This window comes from Macaca nemestrina, chromosome 17, assembly GCF_043159975.1.
Source record: "Macaca nemestrina isolate mMacNem1 chromosome 17, mMacNem.hap1, whole genome shotgun sequence".
NCBI classification, from domain to species: Eukaryota; Metazoa; Chordata; class Mammalia; order Primates; family Cercopithecidae; genus Macaca; species Macaca nemestrina.
In genome coordinates, this window is record NC_092141.1 from 13,775,490 (window position 1) to 13,797,791 (window position 22,302).

General features: G+C 42.4%; 1 protein-coding gene and 1 long non-coding RNA gene across 2 annotated transcripts in view; one reads left to right on the top strand and one right to left on the bottom strand.

The window, feature by feature from the left end:
- Positions 1-22,302, bottom strand: part of LOC105473537 (heparan sulfate-glucosamine 3-sulfotransferase 3A1) — a 103,265-nt gene that overhangs the window by 55,065 nt on the left and 25,898 nt on the right. The window lies entirely within an intron of this gene.
- Positions 988-15,536, top strand: LOC105473536 (uncharacterized). The gene is made up of 3 exons (XR_982289.3): positions 988-1,100; positions 6,404-6,459; positions 15,460-15,536. It is a non-coding gene; the product is annotated as an uncharacterized lncRNA (long non-coding RNA).

Here is a 22,302-nt window from a genome sequence, read left to right on the forward strand (position 1 = left end):
TTTGATGTATGAATTTTGCAGGAACACGTTTAGTCCATTATATCCACCATGTTCCTTAACATCCTGGATAGTGTTCATATTAACAAACCATCTCTAATCCTATCCTCTAGTCTACCATATTCCTAGACTTCACTGGCAGTCTTCACTCCACACATTGAGAGGTGAAGCCGGCTGTCCTTCTGGGTCAGATGGGGACTTGGAGAACTTTTCTTTCTAGCCAAAGGATTGTAAATACACCAATCAGCACTCTGTGTCTAGCTAAAGGTTTATAAACGCACCAATCAGCACTGTGCAAAAAATGCACCAATCAGCTTTTTGTGTCTAGTTAAAGGTTTGTAAATGCACCAATCAGCACTCTGTTTCTAGCTAAAAGTTTGTAAATGCACCAATCAGCACTCTGTAAAAATGCACCAATCAGCTCTCTGTGTCTAGCTAAAGGTTTGTAAGCACACCAATCAGTGCTCTGAGTCTAGTTAAACATTTGTAAACACACCAATCGGCACACTGCAAAAACGCACCAATCGGCGCTCTGTGTCTAGCTAAAGGTTTGTAAATGCACCAATCAGCACTCTGTAAAAGTGCACCAATCAGTGCTCTCAGTCTAGCTAAAGGTTTGTAAACACACCAATCAGCACTCTGTAAAAACGCACCAATCAGCACTGTGTCTAGCTAAAGGTTTGTAAATACACCAATCGGCACTCTGTAAAAACGCACCAATCAGTGCTCTGTGCCTAGCTAAGGGTTTGTAAATGCACCAATCAGCACTCTGTAAAAACGGACCAATCAGCACTCTGTAAAATGGACCAATCAGTACTCTGTAAGATGGACCAATCAGTAGGACATGGGCGGGGCCAAATAAGGGAATAAAAGCTGGCGACCCAAGTCATCACTGGCAAACTTCCTGCCTCATAAACAGACATTCGATTGTACATTTTTTTTGAGTTTCTATTGAGTGGCTAGTCTGTGTTCTAGGCAGAGGCTGGGCAAGCCTACTGGTCCGGTTGCAAAGCCCAAGACCGAAGCCTGGTTGGTGGTTTGAGTAGCTCTGAGTCTTCTACGGATTCCAGAAAAGTAGCAGGAAAATTCACAGCGCTCAGGAGGTAATTGCCAGTTATTGCTCTACTGGTTCCAATTTTAGTAGCAAATGAGCAATGTATAATGTATCAAGCTTATTAAAAAATATAAATGAGAAATAAAAGTGCTCACAAGGGGAATGGGAAATTCACAAAGTTTTATAAGATACAGTCATTACCAGAGCTGACATCTGACAGCTGCTAGGCCCTGTGCCGTGCTGGTATCTCTGTGATGCCTTGTGGGCTGTGTGCTTAAGGCAGCTCAGTGCAAAACCCCGAGGGGCGCTCAACTGATTACTGCCTTTCTTGTTGAGGGGTGCTGACTTCGGAACTGTCAAGTCCCCAGACCTACCAAGGCAATCTAGTTCGAAGCATGCTCAGCCTCCTTTTGAAAGAGAGATAAGGCAAAGGTTTTGTCTTTCAAGCACAAAGAGGAAACGTTCATCCAGATTTTCAAAACCTGCAGGATTGGGATAAGATGCCATCCCTGAGCATTTAACAGATACTACCTTCCTCCATCATCCCCTCCACCCCCAACAACTCTAGTACCTTATTATCTTGAAACCCAATGATAGCAATATCCCCATAAATTATCTCCCCACAGGCAGACTGCCCCCTGACTGTATTCCACCCTGTGTCCTGGTGTGCCAAATTAGTATTCCTCAAGCCCCCTGAGAATAATGTCACTTAACCTCATTCAGCGGCACCTGTCTGATTTGCAATTAACTCACCAACATTTCAGTCTAGAATTCACCATTTTCACCAATGGAGTCCCACAATACCTACCTCATCAGTGTTATCGCCCACTCCTCCCCGGCGGTGACCGCCATTTCTGCTGAACAAATACACCCATGGCTTCCTTAGCACAGATTACACCCTTATGCCTCCTGCTGGGTGGGCCTTTTCTGCCTGGAGTTCATCCTTCCTCCATTCCACTCCAGGAAGTCTTTTCCAAACCCTTGTTCATATAAACCTACCGTGGTTCAGGCAGTATGGGAATGGAAACAGGTGGAGGAAGAAATGTAACCTGCTCTTGTAGGGGTGTCACATTCAACATTAAACCCGTTTCACTTACACAGACTCAACTTGGCAACAGGGAGACACAGCACAATTGAAATGGTGCAGGCAGTTCAGCCTGGTGTTCAACTAGGAGCCTGTGTCCTAGAAAACAGAAATGGGGCTGAGACTCACCTGTCTTCTCCAAGGTCCCCAGATCCCCGAGAGCCCCTTAGAGTGGAAGCATCTTGCCTCAAAACCATCCTAGACTTGATTAAAGAGTTTCTCAGCTGGGCTCGGTGGCTCACACCTGTAATCCCAGCACTGTGGGAAGCCGAGGTGGGTGGATCATGAGGTCAGGAGATCGAGACCATCCTGGCTAACACGGTGAAACTCTGTCTCTACTAAAAATACAAAAAATTAGCCAGGCATGGTGGCGGGCGCCTGTAGTCCCAGCTACTCGGGAGGCTGAGGCAGGAGAATGACGTGAACCCGGAAGGCGGAGGCTTGCAGGGAGCTGAGATGGCGCCACTGCGCTCCAGCCTGGGTGACAGAGCAAGACTCTGTCTCAAAAAAAAAAAAAAAGAGTTTCTCAAGTCGATGTTAGACTGTATTAAGAACTTGCTTACCTGTGGAGTTTTGGACCTAACACTGAAACAAATTCCCCTACATTCATAAATGTGTCATTTTTTCATAAAATAAAAATGCAAAAGAGATTTATAATTAACAGAAGGTGCTGGGACAATCATTTAACTACCTGAGATAAGAAATAAAGCTCCAGCAGCACCTCAAACCACATGCAGAAGTCAACCCCAGATGTGTGAAGAGTTCAATGTGTCTGAGAGTATATTACATATAAGAACTTGAAAACAGACATATGAAGCCATTCCTGAAAAACTGTTTTCTAAGCATAAAAGCAAAGGCACAAATTATGAAATAAAAGATACCTTTGGTTTCATTAGATTTCCTCCTTCTCTTGTCTTTCTCCCAATCGTATGCACAACGACCAAAGAAGAAGAAAAATCTGGGAAGACCTTCTTCAGTATTGAGCCCTAGGGAAGGGTGGCATCCACGTTCAGCTTTGAGGAATCAAGAAGGATGACACCAAGGGCCATGTTGCACAGATATAACACCTTCCCGAAAACAGTATGTGGTGTGATGAGGGGCGACACCAGAAAGACTTCAGTCTCCCTAGATTTAGGGAGAATTAGATAGCAAGGCGAGGCTGGGCGTGGAGGCTCACGCCTGTAATCCCAGCACTTTGGGAGGCCGAGGCAGGTGAATCACGAGGTCAGGAGTTTGAGACCAGCCTGGCCAACATGGTGAAACCCTGTCTCTACTAAAAATACAAAAATTAGCCAGGCATGGTGACAGGCACCTGTAGTCTCAGCTACTCGGAAGGCTGAGGCAGGAGAATTGCTTGAAACCGGAAAGTAGAGGTTGCCATGAGTGGAGATCGTGCCACTGCATTCCAACCTGGGTGAAAGAGTGAAACTCTATCTCAAAAAAAAAAAAAAAAAAAGCAAGGCGAAATCAGCATAAACAGAAATGCACTCAGAAACTCAATGGCAGCCATGCTTGCACATGCTTGCACCCAGCAGAACATCCTTAGGACAGCAAACATGTTCCCTGAAAGTGCAGTTACTAGAATAGGCAATAGGTTCAACGCAGTCAAATCATATAGCCACAGAGACGCCTTAGCTCACCTAAATTAAAACGAACGAGAACATCAAACTTCCAACAAACAAAAGGATACATACAAAGCAAACATCTAGCCCAGCAGATTCACAAAAATGACCACGGGTCGGAGGATGGCCCAGAAATGTTTCCTTAATGGGTGCTGTGCGATTCCACCTCTTTTCCCCTCTTCACAGTTGCTGAATCACTTAATAAAAATGGATTTTTTCATTAGCTAGACCTCCTGTTTATCTGAGGTGAATCACACACTCTACTTTTTGAGCGAACTAAAGGCCAGAGTAAAACCCTTGAACATTTGAGCGTGAGTCAACAGATAACCACCAACATCAGAAAGAGAAGTTACCAAATTGAAAGAAAAAGACAAGCTCTAAAGAGAAAGAGACAGCAAGGCACCTTTCAGAGGAAAGAAAAAAAAGATTTGTAACAACAACAACAAAAACCCGAGGTAAGAATTAAGTGATACCTGTCCAACACTCTCACTAAATGTAAATATGGACTTCATCAGACAGAGATGAAATTGGAAATAGTAAGAATAAAGACAGGTTAAGAAGCAGCTACTTAAGAGGTGAGCAGAAATAAAAAAGGGACAGGTGAAATCCTTCAAAGAAACTGAAAATACAAAAGTAGGAAGGTTAAGTATCACTGTGGAGGCCAAGCTTGAAGCCATCTCCTCTTAGGCTGCAGAGAAAAGCTATTCAGAGATGGGAACGGGAAGATGAGCAGACAGGTTGAGATCAGAGAACGAAGTTCCACGATGCAGGTCATTGAATGTTTTGGAAAAAGATCTCAAGACCTGGAATCTGCAGACAGAAAACGTTCGCCGTTAACAAAATTACTCAAAAGGGACAAGCATTTGCTGTGTCCTGGTAAACGTTTTGAATTTTAAGAATAAAGACAGAATCCTTCAAGTTACCTAAAAGCAAGATAAAAGAAGTGGTCTAAGGCCTTTACTTAACACCATTACATACCGTAAGACCTGGAAGCAGACTCTGTAGAAATTTGAGGGAAAACATCTATGACTCAGGAAAGCTATAGTCCACCAATATTTCATTTATAAGAGATTTAAGAAAAAAATTGAAAAGCCAGGCATAGTGGCTCGAGCCTGTAGCTCCTTGCTGCTTGGGAGGCTGAGACAGAAGAATCCCTTGAACCCAGGAGTTAGAGACTGTAGTGCACTGCAGTTGTCCCTGTGAATAACCATTGCACACCAGACTGGACAACATAGTGAAACACCATCTCTAAAACAAACAAAAATTGGATGTGCAAAAAATGTTTAATGTTGAAAACATTACTTTATACTATATATATGGTATTATATATAATATGTATAAAGTACTATGTATTTCAATAATGTATAGATAAAATAAAAATTTCAAAGATCTATTATACAATTTAACAACAAAAAAGTAGTGATTTATGCTGTATGTAAGTGATAAAAAATTCAAAGTAAGAAAGCAAATGATAAAAATGTTAAAGAAGATGATTATCTCGAGGGAAGGAAGGCAGAGGGTGGAATCTGGTAACTATCCCAGTTTATTTCCTTTAAAACAATCACTATCTGTAGCTATGCCTGAAACAAACAAACACGGCAAAATATCAAATCTGGCACGAGAGAGGTTATCTGTATCATTTTCAGGCTTAATATGTTGTACATGCTTTTTAAAAGAAGGGAATAATGAAGAGATTAGAGACTGCAGAGCTGCATCAGCCAAGAAGCTAAACAAGAAAGTCTAAAAAATTGTCACAAAAATGTTTATGAAATGCCAGTGTAAAAAACAGCCCTTGAAGAAAAAACCCACAATGCTACTGAAAAGTCATAATACAGGGCCAGGTGGTAGATTACAATGGTTTAAGGCTTGAGCTCAGGAATAATACTGCTCTGTGCTCAGATTCGGCCTCTACCACTTAGTAGTGATGTGACCTTCAATAGGTGACAATGCCTGTCTGAATCTCAGCTATGCCCTTGTACAAAGGCTAATAATGATACCTACCTCATGGGGAAATTGTAACAATTATGTAAAACAAGCAATACAAATCAGCCTGGAGGCTGGCACATATGAGTATTCAATTAATATTAACTGTTAGGATTATTATGACAACAAAAAAAGAGACTGGGTGGAGATGCTTGGTTTTACTCCAGTCTCTTAGCCCCTCAGCTGGGGGCTACCACCCAAGGCAAATCTGAAACAGGTAATTTCGTATTAATGGATGACACCTCTTCAAGCATCTAGAAATTCAGACATTTATGTGTCCAAACTCTACTTCTACACTATTCTTACACCTAAAAGTAAAAATAGTTTTGAAAATATACCGTTTTTATTACATGTGAATATATATTCAATTAGATATGTATATAATTTAATGTTATATAAAATTTAATTATATAACATATATTAATTATTTATATTGTTAGATAAATTTTAAATTTTATGACATAATTTTATTTATATTATATATTATAAAAGTTTGATCTTTTATCATACATGTTTAATTTGTTATTGTCTAATTTATTAATCATTAAGGTCTTAGGCAATTGATTATCTTTAAAGTATCCTTCCCCTTAGAAAATTCTAGAAATGGAAATGAGCATGTTCCTACCAAATTCAGTGAACAGTAGTTTCTTCTTCACATTCCAGGTACAGAATGGAAGCACAGGCTATCCCTAAGGCAACTGAGGAGACTGAGGAGCAAGGTGCAAATATACATTTTTATTTTATTTTATTTTTTGCTTAGGCTGTACAATTACTATTCATTTTTCAAGCAGCAAGTTTAGTTTTGTTTTTTTTTGCAATAAGCCCATCTTGTTTTCTTAACAATTATTTGATCCTCTAAATTTATATTTTGAAAATTTTCAAAGTTACAGGAAAGGTACAGTAGTAAGAGTATATTGGCCAGGCGCGGTGGTTCACGCCTGTGATCTCAGCACTTTGGGAGGCCGAGGCAGGCAAATCACCTGAGGTCAGGAGTTCAAGACCATCCTGACTAACATGGAGAAACCCCATCTCTACTAAAAATACAAAATTAGCTGGGCGTGGTGGCGCATGCTTGTAATCCCAGCTACTCGGGGGGCTGAGGCAGGAGAATAGCTTGAACCCAGGAGGCGGAGGTTCTGGTGAGCCGAGATCGCATCATTGCACTCCAGCCTGGACAACAAGAGCAAAACTCCATCTCAAAAAAAAAAAAAAAAAAAAAAAAGTGTATTACCCACATACTCTTCAACTAGAGTCACCATTTCTTTTTTCCTGCCTCCTTTGCCTCTGTGTGTGTGTAACTGTGTATATCCTTTCTGAACCGTAATAGAGTTAAACATCATGACATCTCACCTCAAATACTTCCACATGTATTATTACCTAAGAGCAAAAACATTCTCCTAAGTAATCATAACACAATCATCATACTCAGGACATTTAACATGGAGGAAAACAAATTTTATTACAGCGTGTGTCTGGAGTTTTGGTTTGGAATATAGAGTTTCTTTTAGTCTAGATATCCTGCCTATTATGTATGGTAAAGTGAGCTTACTAAAATATAGCTCCATTCCTAAATATCATGAGTAAATATCTCTAAATAATTAATTATTGCAATTCCATTTTGATCAAAGTATGATATCAACACAGGTGCCTAGTAGAGAATCTGGTTTGGAACTGAAGTACTTAGTACCTCAGGAAAACTTATTAAAATGTTTTCTTCTTGTAAAAGACAGGGGAACCGAAGTGTAGGAAATTAAAGTGACATTCCTCAAGTTTACAGAAGGAAGGTTGGTAAAATTCAAACTTAAGTTCCAGCAATACTGTACAGCAAAGCACAGATCCTGACACCGTGTAGCCTGTGGGAGAGGTGGGCACAGATGATCCACTAAGAGATCAGAAACACATTGCTTCCATCTCTCTTATTTCTGTTTATAACACATCTCAGCCAGAGGTCTCCATTCCTTGATGGATGCTAGAATCATCTCAGGAGCTTTTAAAAGATGCAGAGATGGCTTGGAGCCCGCCTCAGACCAATAAAAGTAGAAATCGCTGGGGACAGAACAAGGATGCTGGTGTTTACAAGCTCTCAGGTGATTGTAACGAGCAGCCGGAACTGAGACCCATTGCCCTAGAGGAAAGGAAGTTTGGACTTTGGGTACGACTGTGTATTCTTGTCCACCACCACCTAAGTCTCTTGCCTTAGGAAGTGACACTGCACCGCATTTTTCCTTCCCTCTGTGCTGATTTTCTTGTGAGCATTCACCCTGAGATACCAGATCATTCTTTTTTTTGCAGACGGAATCTTGCTCTGTTGCCCAGGCTAGAGTACAGTGGTGCAATCTTGGCTCACTGCAACCTCCTCCTCCTAGGTTTAAGTGATTCTCCTGCCTCAGCCTCCCAAGTAGCTGGGATTTGGGATTACAAGTACCTACCACCATGCTCTGCTAATCTTTTTTTTAATTTTAGACGTGACGGGCTTTCACCATGTTGGCCAGGCTGGTCTCGAACTCTTGACCTCGTGATCCAACCACCTTGGCCTCCCAAAGCGCTGGGATTACAGGCATGAGACACTGGACCCGGCCACCAGACCATTCTTAAATGCGTTGTCCACAATGTCTCAGACCTCCCACCAGGCTGGAGACACTGGGGAATTCCAGCAGGAGATGGACGCCACACCCAACAGCAGGCATTTCACTCACACAAACCGGAAAATGACAGAGCTATGAACTGTGCCAGTGCCAATGTCCGGATCCCAGGGGTACAAAGAGGAGAGACAAAGGGCAAAAGGAGGGTGTAAGGTGCGGCTCTGTGTGGTGCTGAAGGCGCAGCTTCCTCAGATGAAGCTCTCAGTGGCATGGGCTGACACTGGGTCCAGGAGCTTAGCTGGAGGAGAAACCTGCAATTGACAAAGTCATGCCGCCCATGTCCCTTATAAACAATTGAATTCTCAAGCAAAGACCAGTGTTTGTGACAGCTCACAATACCTGACAATGTGAATAAACAACAGCTGTACCTCCCTCTTCTTTCCCTTCTCCCCATCGCCATGACCACCCTGCCTTTTTGGAATAGCCAGGAAGTAACTCTGGCTCCGTCTCTAGGAAAAAGGAGCCGCAGCCTGCAAGAGTTGACTGAGCTTCCACCACATGCCAGGAGATGAGTCAGACACAGTCACGGTCTGGAGGAGTCCAGGACCGCTCATTCTGCAAGAGGCAGGGACAGACGTGTGTGCCGTGGACAGCCAGCCTCGTCTATTCTGCGAACATTTCACATCCTGTCACCAGTGTGGCTGCCCGGGCACACACGAGGGACAGCGGGTGGGAGGGACAGTAACCCTATCCAATTCCTGACATTGCAGCCCCCTCACACCCGCTCTGATCTCCATTACATCCTGGGATTGAATGGCCCTATAAAAATGTCCACCGTGAAAGACAGATTCAAAAACTGAAGAAACAGTATCCTGATGGAAGTCCTTTAACATCCTCCACCCTCAAGCTTCAGGCCCTTCCCCCAGGCCCTACAATAGAACTCCCGTCCCCACCCCTGGCCAGGCAGAGAATTTATGAGCTCTAAGTCCTGTTTTTCTACATTGATGGAAATCACGGGCAAACGTTTCCACCGGGCCGAACTCCATCCAGAGTCAAATATCAAGGCACCCAGCTGAGCTCCAGGAGCCAGCGTTTATGAAACCAGTCGAGGTGCCCTGTGACCGTAAACCATCTTATATTTACTATGACAGGACAGTATTTGAGTTCATAAAAAGATGATTTTTTCTGCCTAACTTTTGTTGCCTGGAAGGCCCTAGCTTCTTTTACAAGGGGATTGTGTGTCGGGACCCGATAGAGAGCCTGAAAAGCTAAGTCAGCCAGCTGTTGTTTGTTCATTTCGTTGGGGTAAAGAAATTGAGTCAGACCTAAAGGGGCCCTAAACAAGATTTGTTCATTTCGTTGGGGTAAAGAAATTGAGTCAGACCTAAAGGGGCCCTAAACAAGATTCCATAGATTCTTGACGGTCCATGATAAGTGGGAAAAATACATACCTGTTATCTCGTATGATGCAAATGAGAAGCAGGGAGAAGAGAATCATTTTATCTAACCTCCCCAGCCCTGCCTCCTCCTCCCCAGCCCTGCCTCTCCCAGCCCTGCCTCCACCCCTGCGTCCTCCAGGGATATCTAGATCCCATTTGGAAAAAGGGACAGTGATGAGTCTCTGAAATGTTCGCCAGAACCGCAGCGAAGGGTAGAACCACATCATCTCTTTAGGTTGATCGGGGTATGGAAAGAAACTGAAGGTGGGGTACAAGGGGAAAAAAGGGATTTAGGAGGGAGCTTTCTGCTGCAGAAGGGACGACATATTCTGAGCTCTTTCAGTCACCTGGAGGGTCTGTGTGTTGTTTGCTACCAATGTTGCATTTATTTCACTCAAGTCATTCTTCAAGAGGACCTATGCCAGCTGGGGCCAAGGGAACTGGAGCAGGATGTATGTAAGCATTTTGTGAGGATGTAAGCAAACTAAGAAAATGTCAGAGACGTCCGGCTACTCTGAAGTGTTGACCCCAGTGTGGGGACCAGAGAGGCAGCACGTAAATTGTCCTCATCTCTAGAGCAGCTTCACGGAAATCCAGAGGTTCTTTCAGCTCCGACACTCTCTAACTCTGGGAATCATGAAGTGAATGGAGTACAAAGGGTCATAGTTGAGCAAAGGCTCAGGAAACAGCCTTTTCAGAGGACACACACGAGTCCCCAACGCTGAACTGGAGGCTGCTGCCTCTCTGGCAATGGGTATTTGTTACTGGAGTATGCGGCTGCAGCTCCTTCCTTTGCTGAATACACGTTGCTGTATTTTTAAAATGCGATTAATTAACTGTGAAAGGACAACTTAAAGATCCCAAAATCGCAACTGTGGGCACCAGTGCCAGGCACTAATTTTTTATTATGAAGAAAAATTAATTTCTTATTAATTATTGTTGAATAAATGGGCCAATCTACGATTGCACAATAAAACATTTGGACTCGTCTCGTGGACCACAAAGCTGAATTACCACTGCTCTTCAGGAAGCTAAAGAGATTAGGTGGGTTTTAGGAAGTTTTTACTGTTAATCCAGGAAAGCAATTCTGCCTCCATCAGCAGCACCTCATGACATGTGTTAATGATATTTTTTCTGTACCCTGAACTTCCTTCTGCCAGTGCTCAGCAACCTGCATTTTTACCCCTTGGTGCAGAAAATAACAGAAGTGAAATATCCTGAGGAAGATTAAAGGCAGTAGGGATTTTCTCAAAAGGTTCAGATGCTATTTGGCAGAGATTTATTTTTTCTGAGTAAATTATCCAGTCTGAGACGCCTTTAGTATTAGATTTTAATCCATTTAAATTTATTTTGATGACTGTTGCCCCTTGGTATCCACAAAAGATTGGTTCCAGGACCCCCTAAGGATACCAAAATCCATGGATGCTCAAGTTCCTTATATAAAATGGCATGGTATTTGCATATAACCTACACACATCCTCCTGTATACATTTAAATCTTCTCTAAATTACTTATAATGCCTGCTAGAATGGAAATGCTATGTAAATAGCTATTAGACCACATTTTTTAAGCATTTATGTTACTTTTTATCATTGTATTGTTTTGTGGCGGTGGGGGGCGGGGGATTAGCTGAATCCTTGAATGCAGAACCCACAGATGTGGAATGTCCCCTGTGCTTAGAAATTTGGACTTGTTTCTTGTTTCTTTCTTTTTTTTTTTTTTTTAAGAGACAGAGTCTCGCTCTGTCACCCAGGTTGGACTGCAGTGGTGCGATCACAGCTCACTGCAACCTCCACCTCCCGAGTTCAAACGATTCTTATGCCTCAGTCTCTCAAGTACCTGGGATTACAGGCATATGCCACCATGCCCGGCTAATTTTTGTATTTTTAGTAGAGACGGGGTTCTGCCATGTTGGCCAGGCTGGTCGCAAACTCCTGACCTCAAGTGATCTGCCTGCTTCAGCCTCCCAAAGTGCTGGGATTACAGACATGAGCCATCGTGCCTGGATGAAATTTGGACTTGTTTTCTATCATCTTATTTGATGCTCTCCATTTACTACGTCTGTTTGCTTTTTTCTTTTCTTTTATTGGAGTAGTCAAGTTTATTTTATTGAATCCCCTTCCAGTTTAGAAATTATTATTTCATTGGTTACATTTCAAATTTTGCATGGTAATTAATTTAAGAAAACCTCATATTAATATTGCAATCCTTCTCTATCAATGCAAGGGTTTAAAAAGCTTGAGGCCAGGCGCAGTTGCTCCTGTCTGTCATCCCAGTACTTTGAGAGGCCGAGGCAGGCAGATCACTTGAGTCCAGGAGTTCGAGACCGGCTTGGGCAACATGGTGAATCTCCATCTCTACAAAAAATGCAAAAATTAGCTGAGCACGGTGCCTTGCACCTGCAGTCCCAGCTACTCCAGAGGCTGAGGCAGGAGGATCACTTGTGCCTGGGAGGTCAAGGCTGCAGTGAGCTGTGATCGTGCCACTGCACTCCAGCCTGGGCTACAGAGCGATACCCTGTCTCAAAAAATAAAGAAATAAGTAAAATAAAAAATAAAATGCTTTAACACTGCCCTCCACTTCACCTTCCTCTCATTCTAATTTTATCATTGGTAAAACTGCTCTTAATCCAAGCCACATATTACTTTTTTTAATTTTATAGTCACAGCTCGTTTGGATGGATGAGTGTGTTTACCATCTTCCCAACTCACCCTTGCTTTTAGTACATCTTGCTTTCCTTCTGGATTCAGTCTTTCTTGCTAAAGTCTGTCATTTAGTAGTTTCAGTAAAGGTTTTGTATAGTTACTTCTCTCTTTGTTTATCTGAAAGTTCTCCATGTTCTGTCCTCTGAAAGTTTTATTAAATGCATTTTGGACCTAGTAAGTCTATACTCGGAGTCTGTAAACTACCTTGTTATAGTTCCATCTTTTAATCTCTTTAAGAAGTTTCTCAGATCTTCTCATTATTAACATGTTTCAGCTGTTTTCCTCTGCTGTTTGGTAAGTTTATCATGTATCTTTTAGTTATTACAGGCATACCTTGCTTTATTGAGCTCTGGTTTACTGTGCATTGCAGATACTGCATTTTTTTTTAAATGGAAGGTTTGAGGCAACCCTGCATCAAGCAAGTCTGTCGGGGTCATTTTTCCAATAGTATGCTCACATGCTGTGTCTCTGTGTCACAATTTTGGCATTTTTCTCAATATTTCACTTTTTCATTAATATTGTATCTGTTATGGTGATCTGTGATCAGTGATCTTTGAGGTTACCATTGTAATTGTTTTGAGGTGCTTCAAACCATGCCTATAGAAGACAGGGAATTTTATCGATAAATGTGTGTGTCCTGACTGCTCCACAGACCAGCTATCCCCCATCTCTCTCTTCCTCAGGCCTCCCTATTACCTGAGACACAACAATATTGAAATTAGGTCATTTAATATCCCTACAATGTTCTAAATGTTCAAGGGAAAGGAAGAGTTGCACATCCGTCACTTTAAATCAAAAGCCAGAAATGATTAAACTTAGTGAGGAAGGCATGTTGAAAGCTGAGAAAGGCTGAAAGCTCGACCTCCTCCAGCAGTTAGCCTAGTTGTAAATGCAGAGGAAAAGTCCTTAAAGGAAACAAAAAGTGCTCCTCCAGCGAACACACAAATGATAAGAAAGTGAAACAGCCTTATCGCTGATCTGGACAGAAGGTCAAACCAGCCACAACATCCCCTTAAGCCAAAGTCTAATCTAGAGCCAGGCCCTAACTCTCTTATATTTTATGAAGGCTGAGAAGGTGAGGAAGTTGCAGAAAAAAAGTGTGAAGTTAGCAGAGTCTAGTTCATGGGGTTTAAAAAAAGAAGCCATCTCCATAACATAAAAGTGTAAGATGAAGCAGCAGGTACTGACGCAGAAGTTGCAAAAAGTTATCTAGAATATCTACACAAAATTATTGATGAAGATGGCTACACCAAACAACATATTTTCCATGTAGACAACATAGCCTTATTCTATACTAGAAGAAGATGCCATCTAGGAATTTCATAGCTACAGAGAAGTTAATACCTGGCTTCAAAGTTTCAAGGACAAGCTCACCCTTTTGTTAGAGGTTAATGCAGCCAGTGACTTTAAGCTAAAGCCAATGCTCATTTTCCATTTCAAAATTTCTAGGACCCTTACAATTGATGCTAAGCCTATTCTGCCTGTGCTGTACAAATGGAACAACAAAGCCTGGATGACAGCACATCTGTTTACAGCATGGTTTACTGAATATTTTAAGCCCACTGTTGAGACCTACTGCTCAGAAAATAAAAAGGATATCTGTCTAAATATTACTACTCATTGATAATGCGTCTGGTTATCTAAGATCTCTGATGTATAAGATGAATGTTGTTTTTTATACCTATTAATACAATATCCATTGTGTAGCCCACAGGACAGAGTCGTTTTGACTTTCAAGTCTCATTATTTAAGGAATATACTTTGTAAGGCTCTAGCTACCATAGATAATGATTCCTCTGATAGATCTTGGCAAAGAAAACTGAAAACCTTCGGGAAAGAATTCACCATTCTAGGTGCCATGAAGAACATTTGTAATATATGGGAGGAGGTTATAAAATATCAACACAAACAGGAATTTTGAAGAAGTTGGTTCCAACCCTCATGGATGACTTTGAGAAGTTCTGGACTTCAGAGAAGGAAGTAACTCCAGATGTGGTGGAAAGAGCCTGAGAATTAGAATTGAAAGTGGAGCTTGAAGATGTGACTGAATTGTGGCAATCTCGCAATAAACCTTGAACTGATAATGAGTTGCTTCTTGTGGATGAACGAAGACAGTGGTTTCTTGAGACGGAATCTCCTCCTGGTAAAGATGCTGTGAACATTGTTGAAATGACGATGAAGGATTTAGAATGTCACATGAACTTAGTAGATAAAACAACAGGAGGATTTGAGAGGATTGACTCCAATTTTAAAGGAAGTTCCACTGTAGGTAAAATGCTATCAAACAGCAGCATCGCATGCTGCACAGAAATCTTTCATGAAAGGAAGAGTGGATCAACGAGGCAAATTTCACTGTTGCCTTATTTCAAGAAATTTCCACAGCCACCTCAATCTTCAGCAACCAACACCTTGATTAGTCAGCAGCCATTGACACTGAGGCAAGACCCTTTCTCAGCAAAGATTACAACTCACTGAAGACTCAGATTATCATTAGCACTTTTTTAGCAATAAAGTATTTTAAAACTAAGTTATATACTTTCTTAAACATAATTACATAGCATTCTTAATAACCTACAGAATAGCATAAACATAACTTTTAGGCCAGGCACGGTGGCTCACGCCTGTAATCCCAGCACTTTGGGAGGTCGAGGTAGGCAGATCACGAGGTCAGGAGATCGAGACCATCTTGGCCAACATGGTGAAACCCCGTCTCTACTAAAAAAAATACAAAAAATTAGCCGGGCGTGGTGGTGGGCACCTGTAGTTCCAGCTACACAAGAGGCTGAGGCAGGAGAATGGCATGAACCCAGGAGGTGGGGCTTGCAGTGAGCTGAGATGGCACCACTGCACTCCAGCCTGGGCGACAGAGCAAGACTCCATCTCAAAAAAAAAAAAAAAAAACCATAACTTTTATACGTACTGGGAAATCAAATAATTTGTGCAGCTTGCTTTATTGTAATATTTGTTTTATTGTGATATTTGCTTTATTACAGTGGTCTGGAGCAGAACCTGCAAGATCTCCGAGGTATGCCTGGACTATGTTTTTCTGCTTTTGTAATCTGCAGTTTATCCTTTCTGTTGAGGTTTTAACTTCAACATTTACAATTTTTCATTTCACATTCTATTTGGCTCTTTGTCAAATATTTTTATGCTGTCCAGATTTTTGGTAATAATTTTAGTATTTTGTTTCTTTAATAAATTTGAAACAGTCATGTAGGTATCTTTCAGAGTATGATGATTTTGAGGTCAATTTTGGGGTTTGTTGGTTTTACTGCCTCTTCCACACGGTAGGTGTCTTTCTTCGAGTGATTGAAATTTCTAATCGTGTTTCCCATCCTCAATTGTGGTCGTTCATTCTAGGGAAGTCTCCTGGGAACCAAGTTGTAGAAAATCATTCGGAACAGCTTCAGTTTTTCTTTTGCCAAAGATACCAAGGGTTTCAATGGTCCTGACACCAGTTCTTCTGTTGATTTCTCAGCTTGTGGTTCTCACACTTCACGGGAAGCATAAACTCAGGCCACATGCAAACATACAGCTCAGACTTGTGGTTTTAATTCCTTATGAGTGACTTTTATTTTTATTTTTACTTTTTGTCCAAAAGTCTAGAGAGAGGGCAAGCTTCCTGACACTTTTGCTGAGCCTGGGAGGCAGGGTTTTCTAATCTATGAGGTCAAGGAGCATGGAGCATGTCAAGATGCTTGGCTGCATGTATAGGCATGGTTTTGTCTCTAGGGGCAAATGCAGGCAGTGGCCAATTCCTAAATCCCAGCTTTCAACCCAGGTCCTTTCTCCTGTTCATCCTCTGTGGGCTACAGCAGCCTCAGCGCCCACTTACTGCCCTGGCAGGATTTCTTTTCTTTGAACTTTGGCTGGGTATACTTGTTTTTGTTGTGGTAGCTGTTACGTTTTATGCAGCATTCTTTTATGCTTATTTTGGGTGGAAAGAAGAGAGAATTAGATCACTTTTCTCCTCGGCTGAGTCCCTCTCATTGCTGGAAATGTTTCTGTGATAATTAAAGATTTTAATTATGATGCTCTATTGGCACCATATTATGTGAGCAGAGTCCAGGCGTCCAAGCTCCACATGCATTGCTGCGAGATGCGGCAGATACACACACCAGTCCCAGCCCTCCACCGGAGACTACTGTGGACTGTCAGCAAGTACACAAAGCCTGCATGAATCAGATGATTCACTGCCGGCGTCCCCCAGCCTTGCCCTGCCAGCTCCTTCCATTTCTATCTCTATATAACAAGTAGCGAATTTGGGGGGGTTCATTTTTTACAACTATCAACTTTTGAAACTTTAATGCAACAGACCTCCACTGGGAGTAAAATTCTGATGTAAATTCAATCCCTTGGGAAAGGTAGTGAAACAACAAGTAAAATAGAAATGAAAAGCACGTCTGAAGAATCTCAGTGCTACCTCTCCTTTGGAGCTGGCTTATCAACAGCTCTGGCTGTCACCTTCCTGGTTTTCACATTCTCTGTTCGTCTCCATCTAAAATGGGTCTTTAACCATTCCACACTCCTCCCACCTTCCTGCTCACAGAAGCCATGTCCTAGATGTGTAGGCTGGAAATTCTATTCTGAGACTTGCCATTAATCCCTCTTGGAAAGTGGCGCTGTGCAGAAGATGGGAGTTAGCTGGTTAACAAACAGTTATTCTAACCTTTCAAAATCCTCTCATAGCTCAAAACTGGTAGAAGAAAAACCTTCTAGAATTATTGATATATGAATATTCTCACCACATTTGAGAGATTCCAGCTGTTACTCAGAGATGCAAAGTAAACCAATGGTTTTAGGATATGGAAGGCGTAAATGGTAGTCAATGCTACCAGGAGACAAAGAAGGACCTTCTCCATGCTAGTTCCATCTCTCTCTCAAATGACTGGGTGTTTCCTTCTTGAACTAACTACTACAAAAGTCATTTCTTGCTGTTTGTCCTAAAAATGAAAAGAATATTGGATGCTTAGTTCTAATACACTTTTTCATGATGAAGGTAATAATATCACCTTATAAACAGTTTTGAAAAAAAAAGATAATCACTCATCCATAATTCCAGCACTGCTAGCATTCTAAGGGTGTTTCCTTTTTGTTTGTTTTTTTGAGACAAGCAAACTCTGCTACCTAGGCTGGAGTGCAGTGACACAATCACAGCTCAGTGTAGCCTCAACCTCCCGGGTTCAAAGTGATTCCCCCCACCTTAGCCTCCCGAGTAGCTGAGATACAGGTGCACGCCACCAGGCCTAGCTAATTCTTGTGTTTTTTGTAGAGATGGGATTTCATCATGTTGCCCAGGCTGGTCTTCAACTCTTGGGCAATTCGCCAGCCTCAGCCTCCCAACGTGCTGGGATTACAGGGGTGAGCCGCTGTGTCCAGTCTACAACTTATTTAAACATAGTTAAAATCAAAGTATCCATGTGTTTTTCACATATGTACAGGAGTTTTAGGTCCCTATGCATCTCAGTTTTGTTTTTTTGTTTAGTTTTTTTTTTTTTTTAATCACAACAACCCTCTCACTTAAAGCAAGGTAAACGTGCTTGACCACATTTGACAGAGAAGGAAACCGAGACGCAAGCATTTGACAATGAGTTGCTCAGCATTACAGATATAGGAGAAGCCTGTTGTTACCAAGGTTTTCTTCTTAGGTGTCTGTAAACCTAGGGAATTCACAAGTGCTCTATCAGCCCACACAAACTCATGGGTAGTTAGAACTAGAGCCAAACTGGAATTAAAGGGAGAAAGGTGGGAGGAAGGGGACTTTTTGAAGCTGTGATTATGAATCTAATCAGTGTATGGCCTGTCTATAAACAATAAAGCCAATTTCTTTGTGACACATATAGTTTTAGAGGGAATTCCAGATAAAAATCCCCCCAAATGCTCTGTGTGATGGCAATACTAGAGTAAGCACATAACCTCTGCTGGGGACTGCTTTGATGGACGTCACTTAATTGGATCTATAAATTATGTGTGTCTGTTTTCAAAAAAACTCAGTCTTCCTATGTTCACATTTTACATAATTCAGTTGATGCATTATTTTAGCAAGTGCTCTATGCTTTGACGACGGCAGGAAGAAAATCGCCTTCTGAGGGCAACCTAGATGGCATAGGTTGCCAATTGGCCAACCTCACTTCACCTCAATGGCTAATTGGCAACTTTCCCTAACTTTCCCACAAGCCCCTGATGTCTCAGGAGAGTCATATCGTCAGAGGATTCGGAAAATCAAAAAGGGGATTAGTGCTAGAGAGAGGACAGGTAGATGGAAATATATATGATAAAAACAAGTATAGTAAAACGTAAAGAATAGAATCCAGATGATGGGTTGATGGGTTTTCACTATAAAATTATTTTAGTCCTGCCATATACTGAAATTTTCAAAATAATGGTTTGTTGTTGTTGTTGTTTTGAGATGGAGTCACGCTCCATTGCCCAGGCTGGAGTGCAGTGGCATGATCTCAGCTCACCGCAGCCTCCACCTCCCAGGTTCAAACGTTTCTCCTGCCTCGGCCTCCTGAGTAGCCAGGACTACAGGCATGTGCCTCCACATCTGGCTAATTTTTGTATTTTGAGTCCAGACGGGGTTTCGCCATGCTAGCCAGGTTGGTCTCGAACTCCTGACCTCAGCTGATCTACCCACCTCAGCCTCTCAAAGTGCTGGGATTACAGGCATAAGCCATAGCGCCCCACTAATAATGCTTTTAAAAAACAAAGAGACTCCACAGCAAAATGCTTTTCTGGGTAACAAAATGTTGCTGGATAGATTTATTTTTTCTGTCTCTCTTCATCTCTCTCCTTACCATGTCCTTTTTATGTCTATGAATTACTTAGGGATATTTCTCTAAAGATGAATGAATATGCTCGGAAAACATTGAATCAAATGCATTTTTTGAGAGGATAATACTGAGTTCTAAAGAGGGGAACTGACTTATCCCAAATCAAGTCATCATATGGCAGGTGCAGGAGCAAAGGTTGGGCTCCTGTGTCCCAGGATCCTTCCCTCCTAGGGGGTGACCGCTTGGACCACTTTCTTGTGGGACCCTACCTGGAAGGACTAGGAAACCAATACATTTGGAAATTGTAAATGGAGGTTTAGAGAAAGTCGGGGTGCTAAGAAATACTCACGAAAAAAAGGGCATCGAGGGGGCCAGCAGAGAGGATGTGAGAGCTGCTACCGGGATTTGATCCTGAAGTTGATACAGGGCTCACAATTGAATGGGCTGGAAGGAAACCGCTGGCTTCTGTTCATAGAGGCTGGGCTCCCTAGAGGAGAGGTCCAGGCTATGTTTTAATTTGTTAAGGTCATTTCACCTGCCTGATCTTCAGAACCATGCTTTTATTTTACAGGATTAAGTAGATGGGGAATTCAACAGCTATTTTCTGAGTTTTTACTGTGTGCAAGGCACTGTGCCAGAAACCACAGGAAAATAAAAAATTGAGCAAAACACAAACTCAAGGAACTAGCCGTTCTGTTAGAGATATGGGAGGCAGGAAAAGAGTAAGTTAAAATTGTATATATTGAATTAGGGAAAACAGCGGACCCTTTTCCACCACAAGACCCTGCTTATTTAACAGCCTGATCCCAATGAGCAGAAAAGGATTTTTATGTGGAGTCCTGGAGTTCAGGAGGTCCTGGAAGAAAGATTATAACCAATTTCACTAAAGCTTTTCCACTGATGTCCGGATTTCCGTCAAAATATTGCACACCATGAGATTCCTCACCCTGACCTCCTAGTGGACAAATGCATCCGATTTTCAGTGTTCTTGGCTCTCCTTAGCCTCCTTCCTGTCCACATTTAAAATGACCATTCCCCTGACCTCCATGGCATTACAGTTGCCCTAGATTTCATCCATCCTCTCTGAATGCATTTTAGAATACCCCAATGCCCACAGCAAGATTTCTTCCAAGACCTCCTCCTCCTTCCAACTCCTAAATACTCAATCCATCCATGCTTTGTCTTCTCATTTCTAAGCAGATCATTGCAAGCCTCCATTTGTAGTGTTACCCCTGTCTCATGGAAGGTTCCACCTAGAACTCGAAGCTCCCCGCCTGACGTCTCTGTCCATCCACAACCATGCCCCTTTATCCATGCTCCCTCAGTTCTACCCATTTCCACACCACCATGCTACAAAGTTGGAAAGAGTCATTTGTGATTCCTTTTTAGTCTCCCAAACAACCAGAAATCAAAATCTGATGATTCTTCCTCTCCAGTCTTTCCTGGTCCAGGACTTCATTGTCACCAGCCCAAAAGACATCAGCTGTGTCCCTGGCAGAGTTCCCACCTCCAGAACCCTCTATCCTCACACTTGGTATGTGACTGAGCTGAATGTTGAGGGTGAGTGTCAACAACACAGGTTGAATGTTTGTGCCCCCACCGCCCCCCACCACAAAGTCATGTGTTGAAACTATAATCTCCAATGTGAAGGTACTAGGAGCTGGGGGCCTTTGCGAGGTGGCTGGATTTAAATGAAGGCATGAGAGCACTTTGGGAGGCCAAGGCGGGCAGATCACGAGGTCAGGAGATCGAGACCATCCTGGCTAACACGGTGAAAACCCGTCTCTATTAAAAATACAAAAAATTAGCTGGGCATGGTGGCGGGTGCCTGTAGTCCCAGCTACTCGGGAGGCTGAGGCAGGAGAATGGCTTGAGTCCAGGAGGCGGAGCTTGCAGTGATCAGAGATGGTGCCACTGCACTCCAGCCTGGGTGATGAGCGAGACTCTGTCTCAAAAAATAAATAAAATAAAATAAAATAAAATATAAAATAAAATAAAATAAGGCATGAGGATACAGCCTCCAAAGTGGAGTTAAGGACACAGGGGAGCTTGTCTCCCTCTCTCTGCTGTCTCTGACACATGAGAATACATAAGAAGATGGCAGTCTGCAAACCAGGAAGAGTGCCCTTATTGGACACAGATCTTCCAGCACCTTGGTCTTGGACTTCCCAACCTCCGCAGAAGTAAGAAATGAGTATTTGTTGTTCAAGTCAGTGGCATTCTGTTATAGTAGATAAACTAAGACCATCCTCTAATGCAGTTCTCACCCCAGTACTCTCTATCGTTGTGCTCAATTAATTCAGCCTATACCCATTGCCATATCACTCTTTTTGTTGTGTTTGTTTGTTTGTTTGTTTGTTTTTGAGATGGAGTCTCGCTCTGTCACTCAGGCTGGAGTGCAGTGGTGCGATCTCGGCTCACTGCAACCTCGGCTTCCCAGGTTTAAGTGATTGTCTTGCCTCAGCCTCCCGAGTAGCTGGGACTACAGGTGCGTGCCACCACACCCAGCTAATTTTTTGTATTTTTAGTAGAGACGGGTTTTCACCGTGTTAGCCAGGATGGTCTCGATCTCCTGACCTAGTGATCCGATCACCTCGGTCTCCCAAAGTGCTGGGATTACAGGCATGAGCCACCACACCTGACCCATATCACTCTTAAAACAGTGAAAGTCATGTCTCATCATCACCCTCCTGAAAAACGTTCTCCATATCTATAGATGGTAATTGTAAAACACTAAAACTGATGTCCAGGGTCCCCCGAAAGGAGGGTCTGCTTTTTCTTTCCCATCTCACCTTGAAATACTGCTTGAAGACAAAATATCCCCTCTAGTCAAATTAATCCTCTTGCCACCATCCTGTAACGCATTCACATTTGCGACCCTCTTCCACTTCACAGTTGTCCCTACCTGGAAATTTTTCTCAGTGTCTCTCTGTTTATCTAATTCCTGTCAATTTTTTAAATCATCCCATCTCCTTCAGGAGACTTTCCCCCAAATGTTCTAGCATACCAAGACCACTCTTGCTTGCTCTCTCAGTTGTGAAATTCTCTGATAATTATTACCTA